The 10273-nt window shown below is 38.4% G+C and overlaps 1 long non-coding RNA gene across 1 annotated transcript; it reads left to right on the plus strand.

Annotated features, from left to right (window-relative positions):
• Positions 1-706: 706 nt before the first annotated feature.
• On the plus strand, positions 707-8670 carry LOC147461044 (uncharacterized). The gene is made up of 2 exons (XR_015187566.1): positions 707-1323; positions 1972-8670. It is a non-coding gene; the product is annotated as an uncharacterized LOC147461044 (long non-coding RNA).
• The last annotated feature ends 1603 nt before the right edge of the window (positions 8671-10273 follow it).

Consider the following 10273-nt stretch of genomic DNA (forward strand, 5'->3'; position numbering starts at 1 on the left):
AAAGTCATTTTACTAAATTTACTTTCTATTTTTATTTTTCATTTTGGGAAATACCTTTTTCTTCAAAAATACCTCATTGGATTATTTTGCTTACAAAAGTACCTCATCATATTACTTTTCTTACAAAAGTACCTCATTATAATACCTTCTTACAAAGGTACCTCATTATGTTTATGTTGTTTTCTTACAAAAGAAAGGACTTGTAAGAAGTAATAAGAGTCATGATAGTTGTAAGAAAAACATGTGGAAATGTAATGAGTTGTAAGAAAAGCATGTGAAGTTAAGGGAGATGTAAGGAGAAGTATGTGAAGTGTAAGGAGAGATAAGAAACTGTAAGAAGAGACATGATGATTGTAAGGAAAAGCATGTGAAATGTAAGAATAAGCATGTGAAGTGTAAGAAAAATATAAGAAGAGTCATGTGAAGTGTAAGGAGAAGTAAGGAGAATCATGTGAACTGTAAGATGATGTAAGAAAAAGCATGTGAAATTAGCTTTTATTTTCAAGAAAATTAGCATGAAAAGGTGAAAAAGAAAAGATAAGAGGAATAAGTAACTTGTTGCAAAAGTTTTGATAAAAAAGATAAGTTATCAAGTTAAATAAAAGAGCTTATCAATAAAGGAGATAAGTTATCAAGAAAGTGAAAGTGCTCATCAAAAATGCATTTAAAAAGAGGGTTTCTCTTCTCATTTTTTTGGACACACACTCTCTCTCCTTATTCTTCAAGATGCATTAGAGAGTAAGCTTGTAAGAAAGCTTTTGGAAGCCATAGCCAAACAAAGTCTATTACACACACACACACACACACACACACACACACACACATTCATGTTCCAACTCCTCCTTAAGCTTCTCCATTCCATAGCCTTCCAAGAATAGGCCACTCTTGTATTCTAGGGAACTTCTAGTTCTCTTCTCCCTTACATATACACATAGCATAAGCTATGAAGCTTTGAACTTCATCTCCCCTTCATCCTTGGTCTCCTATTTCTAGGATTGCTAAGATTTACCTAATCTAGGGAAAGCTTACACTCCTTGTCCTTTGAGCATCCTACTTCCTAACAAGGATCTCTCTTTCTCTCTAATACTAGCCTCACTTTTCTTAGGGTATCCTTTCTCTTACCTTACCATCCTCTTCAAGACACTTGTAAGAGGATTCTCAAGGAGGTTTTGTAGAAAAATTCTCTGCTCCATTCCTTTGTGAAGGTCATCCATTTGAGGAAGATGAGGCAAACGCAAGAAGAAGAAGAAGGTCCACCTCTTCAAAGCCCTCTCCCCTTCTCTACTACAAAATCCCTCTTATCAAGAAAGCGACCTAAAGAAGGTAAGTGCCTAAACTATGCTAGTCATGATAACATTTATTTGGTTTAGTCTTAATCATTGTAGGATGTATAGGGAGAGAACATATACTTCCTTGAATGAATGAATGTGTTGTCAATCACTTAAGAACTTGCATAAGCACTTGTCAATCACTTAAGTACTTTCATAATCCTAAATAAGGATCCTTAATTGTTACTCACTTAGTACATTCATGATGCATAAGAAGACCATAACACTACACTCACCTTGGAAGCACTTCATTCCATTTTAGAAGGTGAACACACAAGTACAAGAAAGAAGCTTAAGAGTAATGCACAAAGATAGGGTTTGAGCATTCACACAATTGAATGAAATTTATCTTTTATTCTTAGAAGAAATGTCCCTCTCACATGGATTCCAAGATGGTAGATAGACTGGAAGCCTTATAGCACTTACACAACCATACTTGATATTGCACTAAGGTAGTCATGACCATAATGTTAGGAAAGTTCAATGACTATACTCACTTGCATTCATTGTGTTCAACCAAAGTAGGAAAGGAAGCATTACAACCTTCTCCCAAACAGACTATTTGTCAAAGATGTTTCACATTGCATAATGCATTTCTAGCACTTTAATCGTTTTTTCTTATCTCTCAATTTTGTTTTTATAGGATTTTCGGGGGGAGCAAGGGATGGCTCCTATGGAGATGCCCCGTAGGTGATCGGAATTGGAACTGCTTCCCGCTTCCATGGAGATGACCCATGGCTTGCATTGGATGACAAAGGGGATTACATATTAGCTAGGAAAATCCGGGGTTAACAAAAAGGATGAAGTGAAACCAACTCGGACAACCTTTTGAAACACGTTGTTTTCTCTATGGGACATTATTTGAGTAAGTAAAAACAAAAAACTAGGAACTAAGAAGATTAACTCAAGGAAGGTAACCAAAATCTTTACACTAGGATTCAAAAGAAATCCAAGATGTATTGGACATGGATAGCCCTAGCACAACATATTATAAGTTTGTGGGTGTGAAATTGTTTGAAATGAGTTGGAGAATGGAGAGAAGGCCAGCCCAGATGCGCCCTGTGCAAACTTGGTCCTGTCTGGCTAACTGATAACCGTTGGTTCATTTTCAAGCTCGGATTCATTCCATATCTTAGATTGGAATGAATGGGTGTGATGTCTCGGCCGGGTGAAGTACTCACGGAATCATTGAAAATCTGCCTAGTTCGGGTAGGCCTGATGCCAATGCAAAAGGAGATGTTTGGATGATCGAAGGGATCATGGATTTGGAAGGGAGATGTACCTTAATTAAGGAACTTGGCTGAATTGATTTTTAAAAAAAGGAAAATGAACTTGGAAAGGCTAGGAACCATAGGGCTATCCGGCTGATCCAAACCCATCCTGGATTGTGGCTCCAAGTTTCGATATAAATTTAAGGAATTTTAAGTAGAGATTATGTCTTTCCCACACTAAACTAAGCAACAAGAATTGTGTAAAGGAGCTACCGAGTTTGCGGCAGTGACCCTAGTCATCTGGGACCTGATGAGGGAGGATGACAAGGGTATAAGTGTGTTGCTTGTTTAGCTAGGATAACTAGCTATCTCTTAATTACTAAAGGAAGAATGAATTAAAATATTTAACAAAAGACCAAAGGCGGGAACATGCCAAATAAGTGTACCTTGTTGAGAGGATATGCAACAATTTACATGATCTTATGAAATGTTTGACTTGTTGTTGCTTGTCTTCATTGTTTATCGAATATGGTAGTAAGACCTCTGCAATGTACACTTACCGAAAGGTTCGGTGGGCAGGCGGACCTGGAGGGTTAGTTGGCCGAATATGATTACCAATTTTTATGTTGTTCTCTTAAGAGTCTATTTGAGTGGAAAGTAACAACCTTCCTCTTAGGCGACTGTGATAACCGGCGTACTCGGCACTGATCGGGAAAAAGAAGTTGTCATCTTTGAACCAAGCAGGATCAATAGAGTGCTTCACTAGTTGGCCCTGGACAATAGCACACCCTACTCTGATGACTTCATTTTTGGGGAACCAAGGAAATTCTACAAAATAGAGAAAGTTGAGAAAGAGAGGTTTGTTTTTCTCTCTCTTTCTTTTTTGAACCCCCTTGAGCTGGCATTGGAGGCAGGAAGAGTCCTGACTCAATGTTGGTCTCAAGTGGGAGGGATGTCTAGGTTTTAGGGGAAGCTAGACCCGGACATGGACCTCTCTCTCTCTCTCTCTCTCTCTCTCTCTCTCACACACACACACACACACACACACACACACACACACACACACACACACACACACACACATGAAAGTATTTGAGTCAGGCATACATGCTAAGGTTCTTCCTATCAAAAAAGTTAATTTAGAATTCTATAAGGAGGTTACCTAAATACCCTCCTAGGTAACATCTTACACCATGTATTGTACATGGTTTAAAAACCACATCCCAAAATTCCAACTCATGAGCAATAAATGACAGATTGAATGGTCCAAATCTCATCTGATTGCGATGTAGATTCACCCCACCAAGCGGACAACAAGAAAACATGACTAATTTGGACTTGCATGTCAAAGTGAAAACATGTGTGATTTATTCATGCAGTCTTGCAAAATAGCAAATTATAGGTCTCTATCTGATGAGTTCTATCCATTTATCACTCTTAAATCATCCTCTCGTTCAAATATTTAACAAAAAGCATAAAAATGAGCAACAAAGATAGAGTTTGCTCAAACGGCTTGCAAGTATTGAAACAACTAGGATCTAAACACTGATTGTATTTCAGCAGCACATACAATTGCAACAAATAAGTCATAAAAGGAAGCTTGAATCTACAACGAAATTTTGTAAACTAGAGCTTTCACACAGATGTCTTTAAGATATAGTTCTCACTTGGCAAAAGTTGTACTCTTTATAAGATATTTTAATTTAGTTCGAAGAGGGTTAGACTTGCATCACCAAGGTGGTGGGTTCAACCCCCACTAAGCGCCCTTGGTGGTACCTTAAGCCAAAGGATGGTTCCGGGTTCGTCGCCTTGATGCACGGTGTTGGTGGAATAAAAAAGCTGACTAGTTAACACCTTTGAAAAAAAACATATTTTAATTTGGCTTCCGTACTTAGGGCTTTAAGATTGGCCTTGTTGTCTAGGATCATTTTGTAGATTCTAGCAAAGGTAGAAATTTAAAATCTACAAGTATTCAGGCCTTAAAGTGTGCAATTAGTGCCAAAATTGAGATCTACAAGTATTTCGACCTTAGAGTATGCACAATTAATGCAAAAATTGAGTAATGATTCAGGAAGAGTTCGCATGTGAAAATTGTTGTCATTGTGGGTAGTGTTAGAGTTGTCTGTTACCTTAGAATGCCTAATCAAGGGGATATGCAAAACAAGAAAAGCAAATTGTGAGGCGAAAGAGACTTTGCATTTGTGGCAAGATACAATAGTGCTCTATTCAATTTGGCATTGAAGCACTTCAAAACTTTTTGAGCTTTCCTTTCATATCCTTCGTTGTTGCTCCTAGACTCAAAGATTATGTTTTGCATTGGGTCTTGTAGCTCCACGGCTTGATAGGCCACAACTGTGCTTCAAAGATTATGACTAAGGGATTATCAACGATGGTTACACTATGCATTGAAGAACATATCCATTGTTACCTTAAGGCATTTTTTTGGCATAGGTTACCCCTCTTTAACCCCACATCAAGGAGGTTAAGCTCACCTACAACCAAGTTCAACTCAACAATGCAATTTTGAAGTTATATTTATTCACCTTATCCATAATGCCCAACAAAGCATCCATTCTTAATATGCTGCAAAACAAAGAAAAAGAAAAAGTTTCAATGACCCAACCATCAAACAAATTTTGCACTTAATGGGCATGCAACCACTTGCTCCTTTTAGTTATTTGTGTTGAAAACTTCACCTGTAATGTCACAAAACATACTTATGCTACATGGATCCTCCATTGCTAGGACTAACTTGTGGTTGGGGCCGTGCAACTTCCACCTCCTACATTGGTAGTTGCTCTCTTGTGGAGAGAGATAATGAGAAATTAGAGTGAAGATTTGCCAATCTATCTAAGAAGTGTGATTATGCCAAAAATAAGGGATCAACACTCATCTCTTGCACCCTAGAAGGAAAAACCTCAATGCCTAAAGTGGAGATCTAGTAATTAAATCATGGTACCTAGAGATAGTTGGTACTAAACTTTGTTCATGGAAGAACAAAGGAGGATTGAACAACTTGAAAGAATTCAAGAACAAGCCAAGGAATTGCAACGAACTATTCTAAGAGAGCTTACATGCAATTATCTCTACCAGACCTTTGAAGACTTCGATATGCATGTGTGCACCTATTTCTATATATGTGGGCTACATACCAATGTAGACATATAATGTATGGCTCTATCAGCATTTTCAATGTATGTATATTATAGGGTGGGAGGGTAGTCATCTGCCAACCACACCCATTCCTCCCCATGTGGTAAGCCTCATCTCTATTTGTACAACCCATAGCCTCTCTCTCTCTCTCTCTCTCTCTCTCTCTCTCTCTCTCTCTCAAATCATTTAATCATTAAAAAAGAGAGAAATATTCATATAGTTAAATTTCAATTTTAAAAAATTAACGTAAATGATATATCAATGTATTTACACCAATTTACAGACATTAATTAACAATATCACCACTAAGATGTGGATTCCTCACCCCATCAATATTTTTCTCTCTCATTTCCCATTAATCAATGTATATATGTACATCTAAATCTATTAAATTATGGGTTCTCATTTTACGAATGTATGTATCTACAAACATATATACAAATTTAGCAAATATGATATTGGTATATATAATCATTGTATGTGGACTTAAAAATGTAAAGACATGGAATAGACATGTGTGTATATTTGCATTTCTTTATAAGTGATCTTTACCATGCTCACCAACAGTGTTCTCAAAAGTATGTGTCACTTCATCCTTGAGTTGGTTCAAAAGTTGAAGTAGCCGGTTGCGAGGGTGGGGAAAGGAGTAAAATCCTCTTGAAATATTAGAAAATAGTGTGAATTTGTGAAATTTTTGGTTTAATTTGCTCAAATTCCTCTTAGGAATATCTCCAAAGGAATTATTGGATGTTTCCAAGAATGACATGTCCCAAACACCGTTCACCAATCAAAAGTTGCTTGTTTTGCATGGCTTATATCTCTCTTCCTAGCTTAAACTAGAATTGACCAAAGTCTTCCCTTTTCTTTCACATGTGTTTAACCAATTCTCCCATGTGTAAACCCATTCACACAACACACATCCCTCTCACTTTTGCTAAGGCATGCGTGGCGTAAGCAAAGGACTGCTATTGCTACCCCCTCTCTATATTGCCCTTATGCTCTCTCCATGAGTTTCCTTTCTCAATGAGATCCTTGCCCTCTCTCATAAGTTCCAAATAGTTAGTCTTTCACATATTAAAATTCTCTCTCTCTCTCTCTCTCTCTCTCTCTCTCTCTCTCTCTCTCTCTCGTGTAAGCAAAGAAACAACTCAATACCATATTGCAATATTCTAGTGTGTGGCCATATTGCTCAAGTCCATGGGGACAACCACTTCTAAAGTGATAAATAGCTTGTCCAAGTTGAAAATTGATTAGTGAGGGAAACTCGCTAAATTTTTGGAAAATTTTAGGAGGTCAAGAACGTGTGTGTGTGTGTGTTTCTTTCTTGGCATGTAGGAGTTACGTACCAGCATGTATCCCACTAGGCCCTATGATGGACTCATTCCTTGGCTCGCTCCCACAAAAATATAGTGTTGTAGCATTTTATGTAGTATTTATCTCAAAGATTTGTTAAGGTAAAATCTTTCTTTTCATTTTTGTCTTGTTGTTTGCTTGCATTCATCATCCATAAACCATATTGTGGTGTAATTACCCTTGGAGTAAATTCCTTTTCAAATTTGAAGAGTAATGTTTGGCACTATATATTACTTCTACATAGTGCATTTGACACCTCTAAAATGTTGGTTACGTGGAAAAAGTGCCATTTACGTCTATGGACCACTTTTTGTACTTTGCAAGGGCCATTTCTTTATAGAAACTTCTAATATTTTGAAGTACTAGATGTAGTTCTGAGCTACCATATACACCTATACACAATCTATCACTATTTCATTTAATGAGTTTGTTGAGAACAATGCGCTATGAGATCTTATATTACTTACCTTTTCAAATACTAATTATCGTTGCTAGGTATTATAAAATTCTCTTATTTTGTACATAGCTCTATGAAATTCTATATAGTTTTGCATTGATATATAGGTTTTTGTGGAGGATAGCAATGTACTGTTATATAGAGATATAGCATTGTGTACTACTATATATATTGTGCAAAGCTATATAGCTATATAGCACTGTGTAATGCTACATAGCCTTTGTGTAGAGCTATATAGCTATATAGCACTTTGTAATGCTACATAGCTTTTGTGCAGAGCTATATAACTATTTAGCTATATAACAACACTGTGTATTGCTACATAAATTTTGTGCAGATCTATATAGCACTATTTTATTCATTATAGCGGTTGAAGTGAACCATTCTTATAGAGATGTATAGCATTTTTTAGTTCCATATGCATTGTTGACATCTAGATGGTATTATCTAGTGATATATACTAGAATATTTAAAGCATTGGTAATCTAGAGATAGATGCAGTGTGTTAGTGGTACGAATTTCTAAACTTGAACATTAGCTGTCTTGATGATCATGTTGTGCGATTTGGCCAAATTGTTTTGCAGACTGAATTCTACTTCAGATTAAAGCATGTCAACTGGAACTCAATCTAGGACAATGCTCTTTTGAGAAGTACAAACCTTTTTCTATGAAGAAAATGAAAGACTTTAACACATGTTGTTGCCAAGCTCATGTTCAAATGTTGTACTTGAAAGAGGCAGTCAATTATGTCAGGTCATAGGGATTTGGCTACCGTGGCACAGCTTGTAAATGTACTAGACAATGCAAGTTCTGCTATATGACAGATGGCGATGAAGAATGCTCAGTAGGAATACGCCTATATAAATGAATCACACAGTTGTGAAAAGAATGCGTGTGTAAGAAGCCCGACGGTAAACTTTACCATAAACTAACCTGCTTAAGGGCACATGTAAGTCATGCGGGATGATCAGGTGGGAGATGTGTGTTTTTGAAAAGAACATAGTGCAACTACCAACAAGTTATGCCTTGTTAAAGTTTTTTTATATGTGGAGCATAGTGATAAGAAGGAAAACTTGGGAAAGCATCTTGGGTTGCAGCAATAGCTGCTACCAACCAGTGAGATGTTGAAGCTTTCAAAAACACATACAAAGAATTCCATTTTACAAAATTTCAGATATAGCTGGCAGGTAAATCAATTTCAATGCTGCATCGATCACTCTCTTTTTGATGTTTTTGTGTCGGTCGTTGACTTTGCTGAAAAATACTCTCTCAAAGAGCATATTGAAGTACAATCACAACATTGGCATACCAACTGATGGGGGCTTTTCACAAGCCAAGCTCCCATACCCCTCTTCTCTCGTCCCCACCCCATGAAAACCCCTCTTAGGGAGGGAGTGATAAAAGGCATTGGGAAAAGTAAGAAAAAAATAAAGTATGATTATGTAAATATATAAGAAAGGTAAAATAGGCCACCTCATGCCTGCGGGGTAGCCCATCCCCACCTTGCCTCCTTTTTCTTCACTGTTGCCCCGCCGGGTGTCCCTTTTCCTCTCCTCCACTCAAAAGGTCAACCCCCCCTCTCTTCCCCTTGTCCTTTCTCCTTTCTCTCTCCCCTCAAGATACCCCACCTCTCACCAATAATGCATTATAACTCACCAATAATGCACCCTAACTCACATGCAACTTACCCTATCTTCCAAAATAGTATACCCCACCCCCTCTTTCTCTCTCCTATCATATCCCATGACCCAAATACCCCCCTCTCTCTCTAAAGGGCACCATGTCTCTTGTCTTGTAGCTAAATAACCTCCCCCACACTCACACACACTCAGTTTCACTGAAAAAGGCGCCCACAGACCCATCCCCACCCGGTGGTTACCTGATTTTTCTTGTGTTCACACACATCTGCACACAGATTCACCTCTGAACACACTGCCCTCTCTCCCCTCTTGTAATTACTTTATTCTCCATGTCACCTCTCACTTTTTTTCATCAACCCATCTCTCTCTCTTAGTCTCTCTCTCATGAGACTGCTGTTCTGGCACATATACACACAGCCAGACAAGTGGGGCCCACAGTCACATGGCCTATGTAGATAATGATTTCTTCATTTCTCAATTCTAGAATTTCTCCCCCCTCCTCCCCTATATAAGGAGGGGTCACCATCACACTAAACACACACACCATCACCAAAGAGTACACTATGCACTGTGTGTGCCTAGTGCACACACACACACCCACACCATCACCATCACCGCAATCACCATGCTCGTCTTGAGCATGACCTCTACACCCTTGGGCTATGGAAGATGAAGGGAAACTAAATGAAGGATGATGGGCATAACCCTCGTGCGAGTCTTCGCCATCAACTCCCACCTATCCGCCATGTGCTCTACCACGCTCTCCCTTCTCATTCTCCTACCCTATGCTCCCCATTTCATCTCCTTATTCTCTAAATAAAGCTTGAGGTTTTGTGAGTATGTTTTCTTGCAATGTTTTGCCCATGTGAGGTGTGCGGAATCGTCGCCTAGTCTTGTGTTTGGAGTGAGCTTGTGTATGTGTGAAGGGTGTGCGGATTCGCCATCCTTTTGTGGTGCCTAAGTACTAAGCCGCTATACCCCCTCCCTCACCCTCTCTCTCTCTCTCTCACTTGATCTCATTCCCTTTCCTCTTCATCATTACTCCCAAGCATCCATCTCTCTTGGATGAAAACTTTGTTATGGTGGTGTGTTTTTTACGTCCTAGCCGCTGAAGCTAGGTGGTGCCCCCTG

The sequence above is a fragment of the Adiantum capillus-veneris genome, chromosome 3 (genome assembly GCF_014529385.1).
Source record: "Adiantum capillus-veneris isolate H3 chromosome 3, ASM1452938v2, whole genome shotgun sequence".
Lineage (NCBI taxonomy): Eukaryota > Viridiplantae > Streptophyta > Polypodiopsida > Polypodiales > Pteridaceae > Adiantum > Adiantum capillus-veneris.